This window comes from Carcharodon carcharias, chromosome 12 (genome assembly GCF_017639515.1).
Source record: "Carcharodon carcharias isolate sCarCar2 chromosome 12, sCarCar2.pri, whole genome shotgun sequence".
In the NCBI taxonomy this organism is placed as follows: domain Eukaryota; kingdom Metazoa; phylum Chordata; class Chondrichthyes; order Lamniformes; family Lamnidae; genus Carcharodon; species Carcharodon carcharias.
In genome coordinates, this window is record NC_054478.1 from 39,631,033 (window position 1) to 39,643,705 (window position 12,673).

The following is a 12,673-nucleotide window of genomic DNA, read 5'->3' on the forward strand; positions in this document are numbered from 1 at the left end:
CATTGAGCACAGTTCTCCTCCCGCACTTTGGCATCTACTTTTTGTACCTGTCATTCTTCCTTCAAAACACTGATGTGAAAAAAGCAATAAATTCACTTCCAAGAGAATATTGAGGTACTAAAGCTACATTTCCAGCACTACACCATGGTCGATGTGGTATTTCTGATAGCTATCTGTTAATACTTATTGTAGCCTAAACATTTCATTCACTAAGGGCTTTGACAGCAGATGCATTTCCATTGTCAGTGTCGATCCATTCCAAGTTCCATTATGGAATCATGGGATTGAACATAACTGACAGCACAGGATGCTACCAATTATGGATCAAGGGATAGCATCTATCTATGCTTTTTGATGTGATTTATCAACAGAGGACTGACTGTGCTTTTGTATTTAGACTGTGTTGGATCAGCACTGCCTATAAAGTGGCATGTAGCTCTGAGTGACATTGACAGACTCACGTAATCAATTCGGCGTGACTGCAAAGTGTTTGCAAGCGGCTGTCACTGCTGACTGACAGCACAATCAAGAAATGCAAACTCTCACTACAAGAAAACTGATAGAAACCAATGAAATACACAAAATCTGAATATTTATAATTGCTGATCTGACATTAAATGTATCTACACATTATTTTTTTAATTCCTCCAATCCTAGATCCTGTTCCCATTTCCCTCATTCATGAATTATCTCCTTTAGCTCTGAGGGTTAGTGAGTTGTGTTTTTCTGCATGACTTAAAGGCCACTACTGCCATGTATGCACTGGGAGCAGGTGCACTTCCCACAGGGCAAATGGCCTATGACCAGAATTTCCTCCCTGAGAGGCAATATGCTTCACTGCTACAAGAGAGCCCACCTAGAATTCTGGCTTAGGATTGCTGAAATCATTTCAAGTGTAGCAGGGCAGTTCAAGCACTGGGTTGTACCAAAATTTGTACCAATGGCCAAAGAGGGTGTTTGAATTTAATTATGTTCAAAGCAGTTTATTAAAATGCTCTTGTGTTAATTAAGTAATCTAAATGAACATGCAATGGATCAAGATTGCTCAGACATTTTGAATTACCTGTTTGTTGACAGGTACATTTTATTTCAAATTGAAATATGAGTGTCAATTGAAATCACAAATCTGTTCGCCCTATAATCTCAATTCAAGCACAGAATCCCAATGCATCAAATAAATTCTTCATTTAAAATCTCAGCAAAGAATGTAAATGCACAATTATAATTCAAGGTTTATTTTCTCCCATATTTTCCCTAGGCAGCACTCTGTTCCAGAGGATGTCTTTCAGGTAAATATTTGGACATTAATGACTATAGCTGCGGTTTAATAATGTATGCACCACAGCAGTGGGAACATTACAGGCAATAGTAACAAAATTCTCTATGAAAGTTTTATTAAATAACATGTAATTCTACTATATTTATATGGACTATGTACTTACTGTGTTTAAGGAAGTTTAGATAGTCTGAAAATAAATTCTGCACTTTAAAATCTAACCTTGCCACTTTTCAGACACAGCAGAACCTGAGGGGGCTCGAAGTGCAGTAAGACATTCTGAAATACACCCTACTTCTAACTTAGCACCCAGTTGCACAGGTGAAGACACAATTTTTTCCCAGACCAATGCCTTTCTGAAGATCTGTCTCAATACTTGTATAATAGGAAAGAGGTTCATTTTTTTTTACTTATAGACATTGTGAGGTAGCTATTGCAAATCTCTCTCACTCTTACTCTTAGTTAATAAAGATAATTCCACATGTTCATGTCCATTAAATGTCGGAGTATAATTTATGAACTATGGTGCTGCTTGTTGAAACTGCAAAGATTATCATGAACTAGGAAGTGATTTCAATTTTGGACTTGGTAATGATCACCAACTTCATCCAAATAAACTATTACTTTGACACTTTCACACACACACAACACACACACACACAACACACACACACACACACACACACACACACAACACACACACTTTATTCATTAACTGCTCGGGAACAGCAAGCAGAACTTTCGACGCAGTTAGGCAATTAGATTACCAAAGTTCTTAAGTATGAAGCTCGTGGAAACCAGTTATCTTGTCAATATTTAGGGCCATGACTCCCCAAAGCCTGCCCACCATCTACAAGGCACAAGTGTGTATGTGTGTGTGTCCACCATCTACAAGGCACAAGTGAGGTGTGTGATGGAATACTCTCCACTTGCCTGGATGAGTGCAGTTCCAACAACACTCAAGAAGCTTGATACTATCCATGACAAAGCAGCCCATTTGACTGGCACTCCATCTGCCAACTTTTAACATTCACTCCCTCCACCACCAATGCAAAGTGGCAACAGTGTGTACAATCTGCAAGATGCACTGCAGCAACTTACCATGGCTTCTTTGACAGCACCTTCCAAATCTGTGACCACTATCACCAAGAAGGTTAAGGGCAGCAGATGCATGGGGACACCACCACCAAACCCCACAACTTTGACCCAGAATTATAATCATTGTTCTTTCACTGTTGCTGGGTTAAAAAACTGGAACTCCCTCTCTGACAGCACTTTGAACTGCAGCACCTGAAGAAGGCAACTAACCACCACCTTCTCAAGGACAGTTAGGGATGGGCAATAAATGCCAGTGACACCCACAACGAGTGTAAGAATAAAAAAGGATAACAGTAATTTATCTTGTTAAAGAGATAAAAATAATGAAAGATAATTATTATAGAGTTTATCTTCAGACAACTTTTCTTTGTGGAAACATTTGGCTTTATTTACAAGACAGCAGTAGCAATTACACGTGTTCATCAAACTCCATAACTAAGTACTCTCCTCTCTCTCTGTGGATGTGCCCAATGCTCCTAACACATTAATTTACACAGATCTTGTGATTATACATCACAGGATTATTCTTAAAGCTACAGTCCAACATTTCCCAAAACTGTAATTACTACATTCCTCCCCCTTTAACTTTCTGTACATTTTGTATTTGCAAAGATATTTATCTCATGACGTTACAATATTTAGAAAGATCATGAAATTACAAGTTCAGTCTTTCAGGTGGTTTCCTGATCCATGTAGAATGTCACAACTTCACAACTTCAGAGTTTTTGGTAGGAAAAACATCCTCTGGAACCGCATTAACATCAGGTACCTCATTAGGCACTTCAGTGTCTTTCACTCCAACAGAGACATCAGGCATATCTGTCCTTGGTTGAGCATCTTGATGAGGAACCATTGGTTCAGTCATGGTTACAGGTGGAGCAATATCTTTTTGTGGTATCTCTCTTTTTCTTAAATGATCCATGTGCTTACAGATGATCCAGCCCTCCACTTCCACGTGGATCCCAGAGGTTACCCCTGGACAAGCCTGATCCCAATGTGAAACCAAGCTTTATAGATCCTAATTTTTATTTGTTTATTTAGATACATGGAGAGTAGCTACAGAACAGAGGCACGGGGTCAGCTAATGAACTTTTAGCAAAAGAATAAAACATTTATTCAACAAGAAAAGATTAACTATTTTACAATACACCTTCATCCACAACTATACTTTTATAGATGTTTACAGATTTGTAAGGATAACACAAGTTACAAAAGCTAGCTTATACTCTAATGTACACAGTAAGTACACAGTCCATGTGGCATGTGGCACCCTGTGGTCAGACACACCAATCTCTGAAACCAAGTGACAGACATACTCTGAAATCAAGTGACAGATGTCACCTCAACCAGATGCAATGGATCTCTCATCAACTCCCCCAGATGCTTGTCACATCATGAACCAACCAGTCTCACTGAATTCCATCCTTCACACAAGAGTTTCCAATCTCCACTCTCCAAGACCTCACCTTGGAATCTTCTCCCAAACCAATACTTTCTCTCAGACGCCTTCCGCAAGGGTACACCTCCAGAGTTTCAAACTCTTCTTCTGATGTTCCTCTTCCCTAGGTCACCACATGCATTCAAGCTGTCTTCCACACACTCTCTCTCTCTCCACCTCAGCCATCAACAGCACCACTGTTTCACATACTGATAGCAAAGAGTTACAGATCTTCAGTAGTCTCTTTGGGCCTTCTTGCCTCTTGCAAGCTGTTCTCACCTTAAATCTGCTTTCTGTGGCTTTTGTCTCCTTAAAGCTGAAGCATGGAGCCTTTCTCTCTGCCCCTCACTCTTAACTTCACTTAACAGGACCTTCCCAGGTTCCTGTCATTCTTTTGACTGGAAGGTCTTCTTTGGACTTTTTCCTCTTCCACTTTCTGGATTTTTGGGGTTTTTCTTTAGCTTGAGACTACCGATCTGTCCTCTTTGTTCCAGTCTCTCACGGCAGCAACTTTCAGAACCAACTGCGCTCAAACAGCTTCCAAAGCATCTGATGTTTCTTTTCTTCTATGTGTGTGTCTGTGGGAGGGACCTGCATTTCTGGGCCCCTTTGCTAGGCAACAGTCCAATCTTTCTACCCTTGTATGTTTACCTTCTCATTAGGGTTCATAAAACTCCTCATTAGAAATGCAAGCACATTTTGTAAAGTGAAACTAAAACTCCATTTGACCTTAACACAGATACAGAAATACAAATCAAACCTAAACTTTAAACTAAAACTCATTCCTAAACCCACAAATACAAGCATATCTTACTTAAATTTTCTCTATTTCCTAACAAAGTCATGCATCACTTTCTAGTTCCCTTGACTTTTCTCTATCTTCCCCTTCAAATTTGGAAGTATTAAGCTCAGCCTTGAGCGAAGACAGCACCTCATCAACAATTCTGCATCTCCTTTCTACATGTCTTCTTTTTTCTGCAGAAGTTAGTCTCGGCCTCCTTTTTGATTTCACTGTCAGCCAGCCTCCTCTCAGATACAATCTCAACTTGTCTTAGTTTAGTAACTGAGTCACCCAAGGCTTCATTATCTGCTCACCTCTTGGAGAGTTCTATGAATTTTGCTTTCAAAGCCCCTTTAGCTTCATTTAGCTGCTTCTTCAGCTCTTCTGTCTCTTTCTTATATCTGTTGTCTTCCTCCTGGAAACTTGAACATTGCTGTGCCTCTTCTGCCAACTCTCTTTGTTCAGAGAGGTATTAAATTCTTCCTGCTTTTCTTTGTACTTTTCCAGAGGCACAAACTTTGACCTGAGGGAACCTTGTAATGTGTGAAGGTCTCTCAACAGGTTTTCCTTTTCTTTGTGGAAGTTACTCACTTTGTCTTGAACTCTGGCATTCAGCAAAGCCTTCTTGAGTTTCTTCTGCTGCCCTTCCATGTTGTTGTTTAAGACAGTCTTCATTTCTTCAGGTTGTTGAATCCTTACACACTGCTTTTCATCCTGTTGAAGTCCTTGGACTTTCTGCAATACTTTGCCTCGTTCCTTTTCCAAGACAGGAGTTCTTCCAGCTTCTCTTTGGAATTTCACTGGCCAATCAAGCTTGATTCCCCTTAACCAATTTTGCCCTAGAAGGCTTGCTTCTCTGCCTTTTAATACCATCACTGGTAGATATGCTGATTGGTTTCTATGATGAAGAGTTGCTCTGATTATACATTTTACTCGGATTTATTTGCCTGTGTACGTTTTCAACTTTGCAGATGTTTGTTCCAAATTAAATTCTTGATCACCCTTATTTAGATATCTGAAAGTGTGTTCTATTACAATGGTAGAAGCTCCCGTCTCTACTTCCATTTGTAATGGTTTACCATTCAGTTGTACTGTAACGAATATTGGCTCTGCCTTCCCAAATTTTATGTTGAATAATGAATAAATATCTGAATTTGTTATTTCAGGCTCTTCTACACTATAGACTTAATTGGACTTCGTTTGTTGTTTCAAAGCCTGTTTAAATCTCATTATGCGTCCACTTCTGTGACAAAAATAACATTCTACTTTTTTATATTGCCAATTGCTAGAAGAATGATTGTTTCCATGTCGCTGAAAGTTATTTTTCGATTTAGTTGCTAAGCTGCTTTCTCTCATTTTTCAGTTAGCAGGAGCTGTTTCCCGCTTCATGGCGGAGCCTCAGCTTTTCGTGCCACTTTCAGCTGACTGTTCCCACCCTATTTAGAGTACGGCACCATTTTGCGCCCCTTGAATTGCTTATGAATCCCTTACAGCACTTTCCATTGCCAGCGCTATTTCTAATGCTTTCTTAAAATCAAGATTCACTTCAGCCAGCAATCTTTGCTGTACTGTACTGCATGGCACAAAATAAACAATCTCTGAACATATCATTCAGCGTTTCACCGGAATCACCATATTCCATTAGTTGCTTTAATTTCACCACATAGGTAGCGATTGTCTCACCCAGGGCCCTACTTTGTGAATTGAACCTAAACCTCTGCATTGTGACTGAGGGCTCGGGCTGAAAATGTCCCTTAACAAGGTCCACTAATTCACTGAAAGTCTTTGCATCTGGGGCACTGGGGGCAGTCAAGCATTGAATTAAACTATAGGCTTTATCCCAAAAGTACTCAAGAGGATCACTCTCCTCTTCTCTTCACCCATGATTTTGTTCACTTGAAAGAAGAATGCAGGACAACATATATACTGAGACCCATCATCTGTGGCTGGCTCAAAGGATCAATTCTACCGAACTATGGCATTTCGGATGAGTATATCTTCATTATACTCATTATTCATTATTTTTAACAAACTTAAATACTCACAATCACTGGGCAAGGTACAGCACCGATTCCAATTTATCCTTGTTGCCAGTTTGTTATAGAGTGGATCTTCAGACAACTTTCCTTAGTGGAAACATTTGGCTTTATTTCCAAGACAGCAGTAGCAACTACACGCATTCATCAAACTCCATGACTAAGAAGTACTCTCCTCTCTCTCTGAGGATGGTGCCTGTGCTTCTAACATATCGGTTTACATAGATCATATGATCTTACATCATAGGATTATTCTTAAAGCTTACAGTCCAACATTTCCCAAAACTATAATTACCACAATGGTACAGCTTTCACAGAGGCAAATCCAGTTTGATTAAGCAATAGCACTGATTAAAAAAATATTAACTACACATAGAACCATAGGTTTTGTAAGGTTCTTACAGAAAATGCAAACTTTCAAATCTCACAGTTGTCCTGATTAAGTAATACATTAGTGATGCAAAGAACAGACCTGAGCTTTCCAAAGCATGGCTTTTTATTCCCTGTCTATTGTCAGTTCCTGTCTACTTTTAATGTTCTACCTATTGAATAGTTAATTGAGCCTTAGCAACTAGTCTTAAGGGAGTTTTAAGACACCATACTCCAGAAAAACTCAACTTCTGTGGCTTATGTGTTGTTTTCAGTGGAAGCTTCCACAACAGAAAATGGTTCATATGCAGCATGAACCATATGAACTGTTGCAATACAGTTTATGTGACATAGTTTAAATGCTGGTATTCTACCTTTCATCTATCTTTTGTCTTTATAGTGTAAATATTTTCATTGATATCATATGCCACATCATGGCATTTCTTTATTTACCATGTCATGATAAAGTGATATCAAAATTGTGAGCCCACAATGTTCAATGAAAGGGGGTGAGGTGAATTGATGGGATTGGGTGACAGCAATGATCTTCGATACTGCAGTGGAGCTGAAAGGGGCATTGCTGAACCTCCCGGCTCCAAATTCAGCTAAACGTCTTCCAATAACTTACCTTTCATTGGTGGCCTACAGGACCATTGGTTAGGTTGCATGTAGACCACGCTTTCCTGAATGGAACTGAATCAGTGCTGGCTGCTTGCAGGGCAACTAAAGGAGGCATCAAATAGATATTAGGCCACCTATTTACATACTCAAAGGACCTAATGCTTGTTTCAGGTGCCAACCCTGAAGGCCTCTTTTCCTGCCTTTATCAATATGGCAGGTGGCTCGCTTCCAATGTGGAATGCTCATATGCTCTCTGTCACCAATATTGAATGCTTTGGTGTCTGTTTCACACCTGTTAAATTGGCTTGGCATTGAGAAATTTCTAGGCCTGACTTACAAAAATTTAACATATCGCATCTGCTGCGGGGTGGACCTTTTGGCAGCCAATGTAGGAACATTAAAGCCAAGTTTTCTGAGCAAGTTGATCTTAATTCTTCCAAAAATTGAGAACTCCCTGAAAAAGTGTTGATGCCTCTTTTGAATCTAGAAATTTGAACCATTTCAACTATGCATGTTAATTTATCTTTCTTCTACTGCAAGGCTTAATATTTATTCACAACCATTTTCTCCAATGACGCCATCCCTGCTCAAGCAAAAATACTTTTTAAAAATTTACCTTAAATAAATAGCAGGGTACTGCAATTAATGTTAATTTGTTACAGTGGAGTAATGCTAATGTAACAGAAGGTAGGAAAACTCCTTCTTCAAGTAGGCCATAGGCACTCATTTTCCAAAAATCACTTGCTCCATAGTGATTTTACGTTTTTCAGCCTTAATGCAACTCAAAGGAGGACCCAACCCTGCTGGAGTGAAGCCCTGTTATTGTCACTTCCTGCTTATCCTTCCTATTTGTAAACCAAATCAAATGTGACAGTAACAGGACTCCACTGTATTGTATTAGCTTTCCAAAAGCATTACAGTTAAGCTCTCTATATTTTATTGACAACTAACACGCTTTTTAAAATGCATTCTATTATGGACAGGGATGAGAGAGAACAGAAAATCCTGTTCCCTTCCCTTACAATCCATAATCAGTGTTTTTTTTTAAAAGGAAGATGTCTTTGTTTCTTAACTTCTGAGTGTATAGTCATTTTGAATTACCAACAGCAAACTTTTGTGGGTTTAAATACAGAGGGTTATTTATTCATGCGTTCATCCAAAAAATATTATGCTATGTCACTCACTCTCACTCACCACACACACACGCTCTCTCTCTCTCGATATAAAAAAAGTCAAAGAGCAAACTGCACTTTCACAAGTTACAAACAAAGGAATAGTTTGTAGATCACATGGTTGGCGTGTCTCAGTGCAGGCTTACTGAAGAAGATGTTCTCTTCTACATCTGAAGTGTAGCTAGGTGAATTCAAAAACTGAACTCATTCATCAAAGTTGTTGGAGGATTCCCACGAAGAGATGAATTTTCAGCAGGTCTTAGTTGCTTGCAGTCTTATTACCAGGAGGTTGGATTTCTGTGCTGGTGGACTTGAAATATAACAGACTTAGAAACCTTATGATGTTGCAGTCTCTAGTTTTAAGGCACAGACACTGCTGCTTTTACTGCTGCTGCTGTTTCTTGCTATATTGTTTGCAGACTGATTGACTTCTCCCTGATGCTTGGAATAAGTAAGATTTGTTATCTGAAGACAGTTTTGATTAGGTGACCACATGATCGATAAGTCTATTGTCCACCCAGGGTGATTTGAAATTAAAAGCCACTGCGACAAAAAAGAGAATGGATGGGGCCATTCACAGCTACTTATGATGAACTGGTTTTGCCACAGTTCTCTTTGTTAAGTATCAAGCTAAGAGATAGTGTATCCAGGAGTTTATTGAGTTTGAGTTTTGGTAAGTCCACAAACAGTAGGAGGTGTGAGTTCCTGAAATGCTTTTGTATACAATAGTAATTTGGTAATGCAGAACTTAAGTATTGCTGAAAAAAATACATGATGTTGAAGATTTTCATCTTGCATTCATCAGGACAATTCATAAGCATGCAAAATGTAAAGGGAAGAACAATTTATACTGCATGAGAAGAGAGTGACGATCGGTTGGCAAGTGGACTCTGATTGTTAGAGACACTGCCATGGAGATTGCACCAGCTAACTGATGACTGACAGATCAGAGTCACCTGCTTGGTTTGAATTTAAACAAAGCTTGGCAGTTAACTATCAGTCATCAGTTAACTGGTGCATTCTCCATGGCACTGTCTCTACCAATCAGAATCCACATGCCAACCAATTGGCACTCTCTTCTCATGCAGCATAAATTGTTCTTCCCTTTACATTTGGTATTCTTGCAAATTATGCTGATGAGTGCAAGATGATAAGGTTCAACAACATGAATCTTTTTTCAGCAATACTCAAATGCTTTTGTCTCAGTATATCCATTCAAGGGGTGCACCAACCCATGGTCATTCAATTAGGAATTTTCCGGAGACTTGAGGCAGCTCTGAGTCTATGCAGAAATTGCAGGTCACCTGACCCTCAGCAGTCTTCTTAGCAGCCTTTTACTGTCCATGATTGAAATGAAAGACAATTCCAGAAAATTGTATACCAATTATAATCCATGTTTAAAGTTACAAATAGGACATGCCCTAACTGGGCATGTCAATACCATTCATAATAAAATGTGTAGATTTTGGATTGTGCTATTTTAGTGCTGGAATTAATTACCCTGCGTCTCTGGGTCTCTTGCAGGTTCCCCCACCTGGGCAACCTCCAAACCCCGGCTCAATCTCCACCCACGGACCTACCTCCCACCTACATCGTCACCCCCCGACCCCGGCACACCAAATGTCCTCCCTGCCCCATCCCTGCCCCAGCACATCCAGCTCCACTCCACCCAAATAACAAATAATATATATTATCTGTGACCTGTTAATCAAAACACAATAAAACTTATATTCCATGCTACTTTAAAAGGAGGAAAATTATTTGTAGTTAATTGGATACTACTCGCTATACACAGGGGAGAGGGTAGCGTATTGTCATTGGACTAGTAATCCAGGGACCCAGGTAATGCTCTGGGGACCAGGGTTCAAATCCCATCATTTGAATTCAAAAATAAAATCTGGAATCAAAAGTGTAATGATGACCATGAAACCATTGGCGATTGTTATAAAAGCCCCCCTGGTTCACTAATGCCCTGTAGGAAAGGAAAACTGTTGTCCTTACCTGGTCCTGTCTACTTGTGACTCCAGAACCACAGCAATGTGGTTGACTCTAAAATGACACCACCGCCTTCTCAAGGGTAATTAGGGATGGTCAATAAGTGCTGGCCTAACCAGTGATGCCCACATCCCATGATGAAGATTTAAAAATAATAATAAGCCTAGGGATTATTGTTGGTGATATTAGCAAATGAAGCCTCAGAATGACAATGCCAAAGTTGCGTTTGGTACCTTTAACATAGAAAACCATCCCAAGGCACTTCACAGAGGAATAGTCATAAATAAAGGGACATTGAGTTGAAGTGAAGTTGGAGTTGAACTGAAGGGTGTGAAAGAGATATGTTTTATGAAAGATTTTAAAGCAGGAGCAGAAGGTAAAGAGGTGAAGAGGTTTAGACAGTGAATTCTAGAATATCATGGGGTGTAGACAGCTGAATTCCTGGCCACCCATTGTCGAGTGCAAAAAAGGCCCAAGTGGAATCAATGGAGAGTTTGAGGGAAAGGTGAAGGTGACAGAAATGGGGAGCTGAGGCCACAGAAGGATTTAAACACAAAGGTGGAGTTATAAATTTGACATGTTGGAGCTCCAGGAACCAATTACCTAAGCAAGGGTAGGAGGGGTAGATCAGCAGAACTTGGAGTAGGATAGACAAGAGCTTTGAAGGCATTGAAGTTTACACCTGGAGTGGAGGATTGGAGGCTGGTAAGGATAGTATTGGAATAGTTGTTTGGAGGTGACAAGTGCATTGCTGAGGATTTCTGCAGCAGATGGGCCAAGGCAGACTCATGTTCTTGTAACATTCCTCTATCTGCTATTCTAACACCAGTGTTAACCTGTTTATTTTAAATTAGCTGACAGACGAATGCCATGCAAATGTGTTAAGTGTTAAGTCTATGTAATATCTCTAATAATAATTTTTAGGCTGTTGTTTTTAATAAGTTGCTTGAAAAGAAATGCTATTTTGTAATTATAATTTGATACTATTGATCAATTTGTCTAATTATTAATAGATACTGTGCTATCAAACCACAGCTCTTAAAATTCAGGAGAAACTTTTTTACCCACCAAGTGGTTAGGATATGGAACTTGTTACCATAAAGATTAATTCAGAAGAATGGTATAAATACATTTTTGGGAATGCTAGATAAACACAAGGGAGAAAGATTGGAAGATTATGCTGATAGGGTTAGATTAAGATTGGGTGGAGGCTTATTTGAAGCATATATGTTAGCATGGACTAGTTGGGCTGAATGATCTGGTTACTGTGTTGTGCATTCGATGTAATGTATGTAAGTACAGGGTTATGAGGATCATACTTTAACATAAAGACTATTCAATCTGACGTTGTTTGATAGTGGCACAGCTGACTTTCATGACTGTGTCATGAAAACACTGATCAACACTGAAGTATTAAACTTTAAACAGTCTGAAGCAGGGGGTTGGGTAAATTACTGATACACCGGCATACATTGAGATTTCCACAGCGCGCACTTCGACAGAAGGTGGGCTTACAAGCAGGCTGTGGTGTCTGTCACAATATAGTGAACCGGTAGTTGCTGCTTGTTTAAAATGTGCTATTTGTCACCATTTTCTGATCCTGCTAGAACAATGATTTGGGTACAACAAATAGATTCCAAAGATAGTCTTCCACCAATTGTCTTTGATAAGGTGAATTACTGAAAGAGTAAAATCATGCTTTTCTTTTACAGCTGGAAGTCATAAGAACTTCTGAGAATGAGGAGAAGTCATTAGCCCCAAAAATGTTTTTGGTAGACCACAACACCACCAAAATTTGTTCTCTTCATCATCCATCACCTATTCCCTATTACCCCTGTGCTCTCTGACCTACACTGGCTGCTGGTCAAGCAACTTCACAATTTTAAA

At 39.4% G+C, this 12,673-nt stretch overlaps 1 long non-coding RNA gene across 1 annotated transcript in view; it reads left to right on the top strand.

The window, feature by feature from the left end:
- The window catches only part of LOC121284653, a 180,763-nt gene extending 179,149 nt beyond the window's left edge, over positions 1-1,614 (top strand). The window contains exons 2-3 of the long non-coding RNA XR_005944530.1: positions 1,259-1,289; positions 1,514-1,614. This is a non-coding gene — a long non-coding RNA (uncharacterized LOC121284653). The remainder of the gene's footprint in view (positions 1-1,258; positions 1,290-1,513) is intronic.
- The last annotated feature ends 11,059 nt before the right edge of the window (positions 1,615-12,673 follow it).